The sequence below is a fragment of the Lonchura striata genome, chromosome 4, assembly GCF_050655825.1.
Source record: "Lonchura striata isolate lonStrDom1 chromosome 4, ASM5065582v1, whole genome shotgun sequence".
NCBI lineage: Eukaryota > Metazoa > Chordata > Aves > Passeriformes > Estrildidae > Lonchura > Lonchura striata.
In genome coordinates this window covers 57,281,611-57,291,466 of record NC_140706.1, presented here as the reverse complement: position 1 = coordinate 57,291,466, position 9,856 = coordinate 57,281,611, and the positions used below count along the sequence as shown (strand labels likewise).

General features: G+C 39.8%; 1 long non-coding RNA gene across 1 annotated transcript in view; it reads left to right on the top strand.

The window, feature by feature from the left end:
• Positions 1-1,054: 1,054 nt before the first annotated feature.
• The window catches only part of LOC146767645 (uncharacterized), a 37,520-nt gene continuing 28,718 nt past the window's right edge, over positions 1,055-9,856 (top strand). Inside the window, exon 1 of the long non-coding RNA XR_014954894.1 lies at positions 1,055-7,993. This is a non-coding gene — a long non-coding RNA (uncharacterized LOC146767645). The remainder of the gene's footprint in view (positions 7,994-9,856) is intronic.

The following is a 9,856-nucleotide window of genomic DNA, read 5'->3' as shown; positions in this document are numbered from 1 at the left end:
CTTGAGAACAGTCTGGTCATTTGACTTCTTTCTTTTTCCCTGGAGGTCTTCTCCTCCAATTCCCCTGCCCCAACCTAAGCCCTCTTCTCACAAAAGACTTCTCCATTTTACTTCATGCCAGCCTTCTAAAGCTTGTCCCACCAGGTATAAGGTGGGAAAAGCTGAAGAAGAGCACAGATGGAGACTTTCCAGATAAATACATCACCAGGTTCCTTAGACTCTTACAGCAATTCTCTCCTCTCTTTCTCACAGGGGTGTTGTCTGTTTCTCCTGCAGTTTATTCTTAGTCCAGAGCAAGATAACTTTTCTTTGCAACTTTAGTCATCACTGAGGAGCATTGGATCTTTACTGGATGGAAACAACATATTTGTGCAAGCAGAGAAAAAGGTGTTCTGATGACCACTAGAACAGACTTTCCTTTCAAGCAGAACGAAATGTTTCTGTCAACCTGAGGCTGTTTTATTTTGGGAATTTCTAATGACTGGGTTTACAGTCTTTGCTAGCTAAAATATTGTCAGTTCTTCAGGCTCACTTTCAGGCATTACTATGTGTGTAAATGAGAGTTTTCCAAACCGAACTTCACACCATATAAAAGTATATGGAGCCAGGGTTAGACAGGACATAGAATTAGCTAGACTTTCATTTACAGTGTATTATAGTTGTAAGGATCCTTCATTCAAGCCCAAATTTTGGTTATTTTCGTTACTGGCCAGATGCTCTCCTGGAAAATTTTCACCTAAGTATTTCACTAAAAAGTTACTGAGTTAATATATGTGTATCTAATTTTTGCCCCTAGTAAGCTAGTGAAATAAGAGCAGTTTCCTCAACATCTTTCCTGTGTGAAGCTTTTTTTATCCTGTAATACCAGCAAGACACTTTATCACTCTTGGTTTATGTTTCCCTCTTTTGAAACAGGCATTAAAGGGTTGGCTCCATAGGCAGATTTGTAGCAAGGATAAATTCAGCTATACATATGAAGATGGCAGATATTAAACAAGGAATGCCATCCCAGATCAGTATCTCACAGTCCAAGCTGTGGACTGGCTATGGGAGTTACCAAGCAGCTCCCATCAGCCAAAGTATTCTTAAGTAAATGATAATTTTTTTTTTTGTCTCAAGTGAAAAGATGATCAATTTGGTGCTGGCTGGCTGGCTGCTGCAAATTTATATTTGCAATCCTTTCAATTTTTAAGAAGGAGAATTTCTTTTGCATTTGCTAATGGAGGAGAAGTGGGGATATTTGTTTTACAAGTGCCTGCTCTAGACAGAATATTTAATCTCTGTATTTCTTCTTTCTACAATGGGCACAGATATTTTTGTCTCATTATTCATAGACTACAGAGGATTAGATAAGCAATAATGGTGAACAGGCCAGATTTCTTATTTAGAGGTTCCAGATCAACAAGGCAATGAAAAAATAGGACAAACAGATTTAGCCAAGCCTTACAGTGTATTAACGTCATCTCATTTCTCATTAGTTTGGTATCGAGCTTGTCTTACAGTCTGCTGCAGTCATACTGTATATAAAAATCTGCTCTCAAAAGCAAGTTGGTAGTTTCTAGGATTTATAAATATTGATGGCTGAATAAGGCTCCCAAGTGTGTCATGACATTTCACACTGGAAAAGAAGAAAGTTGCAGCAGCTGTGCAGCATCCCAAGATCCCTTGCCACCAGCCTTTTTTCCTCTACTCTTCAGCCTTTCTTTTCCACCCTCCTGAGGACAAAGATGTCTTTCTTTTTTTCATGGGTTTGAACCTGCTTGGGAAATAAACATTCTGCATACATAAAAGTGAATAGCTGTTAATTTTAGGCTACTCTTGTTAAAAACCCCACATCTTACATGTGCTTTTACGTTGTGCCCTCAGGCATGGTCAGAGGTTTTTCTCTTCCATGTCTTGGATGGAAGTGTCAGAGCTGTAATGGCTCAGTTCTGTGAATTAGGTGCTCAAATTCTTTCTCAGACCTGGAAACAAACAATAGGTAGGTCTTGTGTCTCTAAGAAGTGAAGCACACAGCCTTCTGTCTCTGCAAAGATCATCAGGTTTAAGAGAACAAAGCAGAAGATATGTGCATGTATCTTGCATACTTACTGAAATGGAAGTGACATTGTTCTTAAAAGCAGAGGCGTAGAGAGCAATCCAGGCTATTGATTTTTGAACCAAGCCCTTTTGTTCCAAGGCAGAAAGTAATTAATTCTTACATTACACTGTGGTTACATTAGATATTGGAATTTGTATAGCAAGACAAAATAATTGCTGTCCTAAAACTTATACAAGTCTGCATCTTCCCTGGAAAAATCCCTGGGTAGCTGCAGAATTGGTGACATCTCATCAGCTCTGAGCAGGAATTGTCCCAAAAGAGAGCTCTTGAGTGCTTTGTCACGCAAGTTTGCAGTTTGGACAAGAGCAGCTGAACACTGGTCACTGTCTGACAACTGCCTGTGCTGCAGCTTTCTCCTGTAATAAGCAAGTCAGAGTATTTTGCATTTTTCTGTTTATATGTGTGTCTGTCTCAACAGCTCTTGCAACATTGCCTTACTGTGGAAATTTGGTGTTGCAACAAATGCTGTGCTAACTGGTGATGAGATGTTTTAGGAAGCAGCTCTGCGTGTATTATGATAAATGAACAGAAGGGCTATTTCATAGTGCTTCTTGGAGAGAAAAAAGAAGTCCTGTTCCCCTCATTGTCTCTATTTTTGAAAAGGGTTGTCTTTATTTCTTCTTAGTTTGCTGTTTTGTTGGGGTTTTTTGGGTGGTTTTTGTTGTTGTTGTTTTGGAAGGGAAAGGGACCTGGTTATTATTCACTGTTTGTTTGTTGAATGCTTAGAGGCAGTTATTCCAAATTTTCTCTTCACCCAACTCATTCATTTATTCTTCTGGGGAGAAGACAATACTGCTTGGGAGATACAAAGGGGATACAATGGGATAGAGTTGGGATAGATATTTTCTTAAGGTAATTCCACCCTGTTGTAAGAGATACAGTTTCACATTTCACATACTCCTTAGCATAATGGACTGCACAAGCTTAATATCTGTGACTGGCTGACAAAAGAGTGGTCTGGTTTTGTCTCCTCCTATAAAAAATACGGTCTAGATCCAGATAGAGAGAGCATCATTTGTTGCCCCCTCTTGTCACACATCTGTGTGCTTCTATGTTTGTGTCTGTCCCCACTTAATTACAATTAAACCCAGTGCCTGGATGCAACCCAAAAGTCTCATGAGTGCTCCTGTGAATTTCATGAAAATAAATGTCTAGATGGAAAACAACTGCCCTGCTGAGGGAAGGCCTTCCAAATTCATGCTGTGTTAGACTTCGGGGAAACCACATAGTGGAGCTTCTCGGGTCATAGGATACATTAGCTCTGTTGAACTCAAAAACCTACCTGTTGGGAGTTTTTGGTTTTCAGACTGCCAACAAACCTCTAAAATCAATTAGCCGTGCAGCTTTACTTGCAGTACATATTTTCCTGCTGTTCACAGGTAGAAGCTATTTTATATTATCCCTAATTAGTTTTACATTCAGCTTTCCCCGCTGGCTAAGGCAGGCATTGCTTTGTGTACAGGAATTAGATCCCATATAACTTCTGTGTTTTTCAAATCTGCTGTAAACCTCTCTGAATATGTGCAACAGTATTTGTTTGTGTCTGGCACACTTGATGGAGAGAGAGAAAGTCTGAACAACTGCTTAGTCTCCCCCAAAACCTTTGGCATTGCACTGTGGGGGTAAGTATAAATCCACTTCTTTCTGCAGCCAGAGCTTCATATTTCTTAGATTCAAATGGATCTTCCCAGTTCAACTCAGAAAGCAGGAAAATGTGTTTAATACACTATATTTACACCTATTGGTGTATGCACATGCAATGCAATCTGTTGTAAGATTGATCCAGGACTTTAAATTTCTTGATGTCAAGCATTTTCCTTTGTTGTAGAGAAAGGATAACCTTCTGTGGTGTGTGAGGTGTGGCTGTTTCACATTAGGGAAGTGATGCAAGGCTCGGTGCTAATTTTCTAGCAGTTATCATGGCACTAAAGTTTGGATAACCCAAGTAAAATTCACCATCCTGTGGCTGCGTCTTTTGCAAACAATTGTTCTGCTAAGGAAGATGGCATAGTGAATATCCCATTTATTTTGATGTTTTCCCCAAAACTTTACCCACTAATTCCTTTATTTGCTAGGCTCTTATGGTTTCTCAGTGCAAAGAGGATCCTCTCCATCATCTCTCACTCTCCTCCTGCCACTTGCTCTGCTTGTTCCTCATCTCCCTAGGTCTTTTTTGCCCTTGGAAAACTGTCCACAGTTTTCTGTTCCTAATTCCATCTCTCTGCAAGTGGTTTCCTGGGAAGGTGATGGCACATTTTGAGGCTTGGGCTAAGTTGCCCAGTGGCTGCCCAGTTGCTTGGCAGGGCACAGGACATAGGGAATTGCTGAACTCTTCTACTCAGCCCTGATTTTCACAGTTTGCTCCAATTCATCTGAGAGATTTCTACCCTCCCTTGCAACTCAGTTGAAACCAGGCAAGCAACTCAAATGCTATTAAGAGGAGCCTTTCAGACAGACACAGTGCAACCATGCAAACACACACACACTTAGAAAACCAGGGCCAGAAGCATGCTGTTCCACATAAAGAGTAAGAATAAAATAGGCTGATCTCACCCCAGCAGAATGAACACATTCAGAGTGGTGTGTGAGGGCAAAATTGGAAGGTCTGCCTCTATCTCTGCCCTGTCCAGCAGCTCCTAGAAGCAGATAATTTGGTAATTTCATTCTTACAACTTCAGCTCCCCTAAATGACCTTTAAAATTTATTTGCTTCATTTACTTTGTTTTAAGAGATTTATGCTTAAGTAATGCTTTGCCGCATTTATTTTTTTTGTTGTTGTATTTAAATTTAGTGTGTAATAATTGTCTATAATAAATAATAGTGGCAACATCTGAAATTATTATTCAACAAAAGATGACAGATAATGCATGTTAAGTTCTCTCTGTATTTTGGCTCATTTATCTCCCAGGAAACATAAGAAGAATGTTAAATCCTGCTGAAACACATGCCTCAGCTGATGTAAATCAGCAAATGTACAGCAGCTGAATTTCTGGCCCGTTATGTTTTCTATGAAAGATTTCTTTGCCTTTTGAGTATTAATTATCCATTATTCTTTTACTTTTCTTGTTTTCTGCCCTTGCAGGTGCTGCTAGCTCTCTCAATTTCTTCCAGAAATGGGAAAATTTATCTATATTAGGAAATGTGATCTTCCTTTCTTCAGTAAGCTGCATTTTCATTTTTGGCATCCATATTTAAATCCTAATGCACATAGAGATGTGAATGATGTGGGTTTTACTGCTGACAGTTTTAAATCCTACCATGCATCAGCTGCATAGGCAGCTTAACCCCTTCTTGCTCTAGCAGAAGACCATGTATTATTTTGCAAAAGATGATCATGTCACACACTGCACAGATGTCTCTGTCAACAAACTGTCCCCATCTTCAATTCCTGAAATTAAATCAGGTAATAAACAGTGTAGCAAGACTGGATGCTGGAGAGGGGATGAAGGGAAGGCACAGAGTCCCTTCCCCCCAGCCCGCTGGCACTGGCAGATACTCCAAAGGCTCCCACCCAAAGGGACGTAGTTGAAGAGGTTCCTTTCCCCTTCCCTGATAACCCCCTTCAGAAAAGCTCAGGGTGAAGCCCACGATTTCTGAGCTCTGGAATAACTTCCCATGTCCTGCTGCTGTATGTGAGGGGCATTTCAAACACAAGTGGGTTGTATGTCAGGGCAAGGATTAAGCCATGCTGCTCCAGAGGAATTCATCACTCGTGACCTGCATCCAGCATTCATGATTGGAGCCACAGCCATGGGAGAGACCCCCTTCCCCATGAGCCTGCGTGTGCTATTTGCTACCTCTCAGTGTTTCCCTCAGGAGCTGCAGCCTGGCTAGAACAGAGGAGAGGGTTAATCCTTCCATCTCTACACGAGTTTAATTGGAAAGGAATTGTCTTTGACTTAATTTCCTCTCTTGTCTCCACTCAAGCCTAGAGGATCAAAAGAAAAGCAAATTGAAAGATAATGTTTTGGATGTACCCGATTTTAAAGTTGAACATGAATAATATTTCATGCCTCTGACTCAATGTCTGTATCATTTTTGTCATTAAAGTCTTGAAACAATGAGCATTTCTTGTGTGACAAAAAGAATTTACTTTTCATCAAGAGTGGAAACCTGAGTGATGCTCTCACAGTACTAGAGCACAGCTACTAATTACCTCATGTTATCAAACTTGACATTATCTTTTAGGTTAAAATACCATATGTTTTATTTCATAATGAGAGGGCAATGATTCAGTTACTACAAAGTATTAAGCTACTGCATGTCGGGTGGCACCATATAGCAGGGCTTATTCACATAGAAATTCAATTGGCTGATTATTAGATTATTGGTTAATGCAATTTAATATAAAACCCTTCTCTTTTTTCTTTCATCTTCCTTTCTTTCACTGTTATTTTGAATTATAGCACTAGGAAAGTTTTTTTCTTTTTTCAAATGGTTAATTTAAGTTTTCTTTCCAGCATCTCTTTATTTGTGAAGAAATGAATTCAAAGATTCTGTTTTCTTTTTAGTGTTTGTGAAAATGAAGGATAGTTGTGCCTGCACTACAAGAAGGGTGATTTAGGTAAATGTCTCTGAGGCAGCTTGAGTCAATTTAGCTTAGACTTGCCCTGAAATTCTCTATTGCTTTGCTGCAAACCTTCCCAAGAGAAAAGATTTACTCTTTCTGAGCTGTATTGGAGGAGAAGGCAGTTTTGTTGGTGTCCTACATTATGGCTGACAAAAAGGGTAGGGAAAAATGCTACTTTGAACCACATCAATGGGTAGGAGAAAAGATTTACTCACTTTTTCTCCACATGTTCAGTCTGGGGGTGATGGATGCCAGTTGTCTTCTCTAAAGTTCACATCATGCTTACCCAAGAAATCTATAAGGATTTTTTTTAATTGATGCTTTTCCAAGAATTCCTCATTTTCAAAACACACGTGAGAGATTTTTCCACAACTTCTTGAGTGCAGATACTATAGCCCTACATTTTGGGTGACACATTGGTAGAATAAATGCCCAGGTCTGCATTCAACCCTATCTTGGGAAGGCCCAAATATAAATTTATAGATGGAAAAAAACCCAAAAATCTTGCCTACTTCTCTGCCACTCATACCATACTGTCCTGAGAATATGCTCCAGATCTGCTTCTGGAACACAGGCAAAGTCCTGAGACAAAACAAAGGGAGAAGATGCAAGGGTAAATGCTGTTTTTCCATTACCATGGCACTCATTCATAGACTGGGAGCAATAAGTTGTGCCTGCTCTTGGAACAGAGCCATTCCTTTGCTCATGCAGAGACATCTCTCAAGCTAGCTGTGCTGTCTCTGAGTTCCTTGTTATCAACTCTTACAAGTGTGGGGGAAAGCAACAAAATCATGACAATGATAAATGCTGCTTCTTTACACACACGTTGCCAGCCTGGTTTGTGGTCCAAAAGCCCGACTGTGGTCTGGCTCTGAGTAAACAGAATTATTAGCAGTCATGGGAGGCTGCGAGGTTGGAGGTTCAAGCTGACCAGTTGTTACAGAAAAACAACAGATTCTTCCTCTTCTGTTTTTTTGGTTTGTTTGGTTTTTTTTGGTTTGTTTTTTTTTCCTAGGCTCCTTTTATTGCTGAATCTTTCACACTCTGGAGAAGAGCACTGCTGTTGTCTGGTGGCCAAAATCAAAATCACATAAAGTAGGAAGAGAAAGGAGAGTAAAACAAAGCTGTCTCTCACCACCTGCTCATTCACAAATGCAGCAAGGACCCCGTAGGTGCACCAGGTAGTGCCCCTGGGCTGGCATGGTGCCCATCTGTGCCATCTGCTGAGTATCAAACCTTCCTCCGCTTCCCATCACACAGAACCTGCTGCAGCCAGGAGCTGCTTTTCCTGCTGAAATTGATGCAGCACACAGCCATCCCAGGTTAGCAGTTCCATAGCTTTTGCTGTAAAAAGAAGGGGAAGGGGGGGAGAAGTGTGCATTGCACCTTTGTATTTTCAGAGTTATAATCTCTGTCATAGTATTTTTGAGTGTAATAGGACATTTCTCTAGCTATTTACTGCACGTTAAGTGTCCTGCTTCCCATATCCCATCTCACTGAAATGGCTCTTTTTGTTTACTGAGTGCAACTTTAGGTGCAGGTTAGTAAAACATCTACAATGGAGTCATTGGTGTGATTACTGGGTTGAAGGGGACCAAAAGATGAAAATAAGTTGTGTATATTATGAGATGCAGGACTCAAAATGACAGACTGTCATATAAAAATGGGAATGAAATAGGAAATTGAGATCCCAAAAAAGGCAGTGGTAAAAAGCTCAGTATTTTACTCCATGTCAGATGATTTCTCTTCTGTCTAAACCTCCATGTTTCCTAGAACAATATTGTTTAAGGAAATTCTGGCCCATCAGAATGTTTTCCTTCTGCTGTGCATCATCTGCCTGGCGTTTTGCTCTGATCAGAAAGGTAGAGTATGAGAACAGAGGCAAGACTGAAGGAAGAAAAATTCCATGCCTCTAAACAACAATGCAGCAGCTCCAAGCGAAGTCATAGAAGTGTAAGAGAAATTCACTACTAAGTTAAGCATTGACATTTTCAGTGAGAGAAAATACATCCCAACTATCATAATTTTTCTTAGGTCTTTCTTACAAGGCCACATCATCAGTACTTCAAATCAATAAGAATGTTAAGACCTTTGTCTGAGATTACAGTAAAGCCATCTAATTTCCACAGTGCAAGGAATTCCCAACAAATTTTGTAAAATCCCGAAGTCTAGAAGTCTTGCATATGAACAGAATCGTGTTGTTCTAGTCTTAAAACTTGAAAATATAAGATGGTATAAAATGTTTTGAAATGTCATAGGACTGTCCTCTTGGATCAAATGCTGCTAAAAAAGCCTGTTGGGGTTAGAAAATAAGGTTTTAGTTCAACTCCTGCTGGTCTGTGTTAAAGAAGAGTTTGATTTAAAGGCCCTTCCATCTAAAAACACAACCACAGAAGAATTTAATTTCCAGTCTCATAAGCCTTGGTTCATTGGAGAACTCTCACCTCTGGCATTTTACATTTTGGTGGTTTTTCTCTGCTTGCAAAGTTGGGAATCTTGGAGACACATCAAAATCAAAAGCAGGGCGGGCAAAAGAGGTGTTTTGCCAGGAATAGTGCAAGTTTTACATTATGTTACTTTTAGACTGCTTTTCTTTCTTTGAATCGGCTCACTATACCTCAGTGCACTTGCAAGAATAGCTCATGCATTGATATGTGATGTTGGGTTTGAAGTGTTAGGCATACATTCTAATAAATAGTGTGATATTTAAAGAGGATGAACACCAAGTGACAGCTAGTGAGTTATCAACTTTCATTTTGCTCATTTTGCCATCTGTCTTTCTTGCTAAGCTTCTCATGTTCTCAAATGCAGATCCAGTAGTTTAGCTGATTTTGTACTGAAGCAGCTCTGGTGGACCAAAACCAAAGTTTTCAAGGCAGACTTGCCAAATTTGCCAATGCTGATCTTGAAGTCAAATACCCAGGCGTTTTAAAGTATGAAAATGCTAGAAAATGAGTATCTCATTGACAGTTTTGAGTCCTTTTCAAAACCTAATGTTCATATTGCTACCTCTCCCTGAGATCTTTTGAAAAATACAATTCTAAATGTGTATGCTGAGCATTTAAAAATTAGTCCTTTGGTTCTTTTTGGAAACAACTCTGCAGCTCTTTTGAAAACAGTTAAGGTAATTACTGCATCTCCTGATTTCTACTGGCATGGTGAAGATGGGAAAAAAACCATCAGTG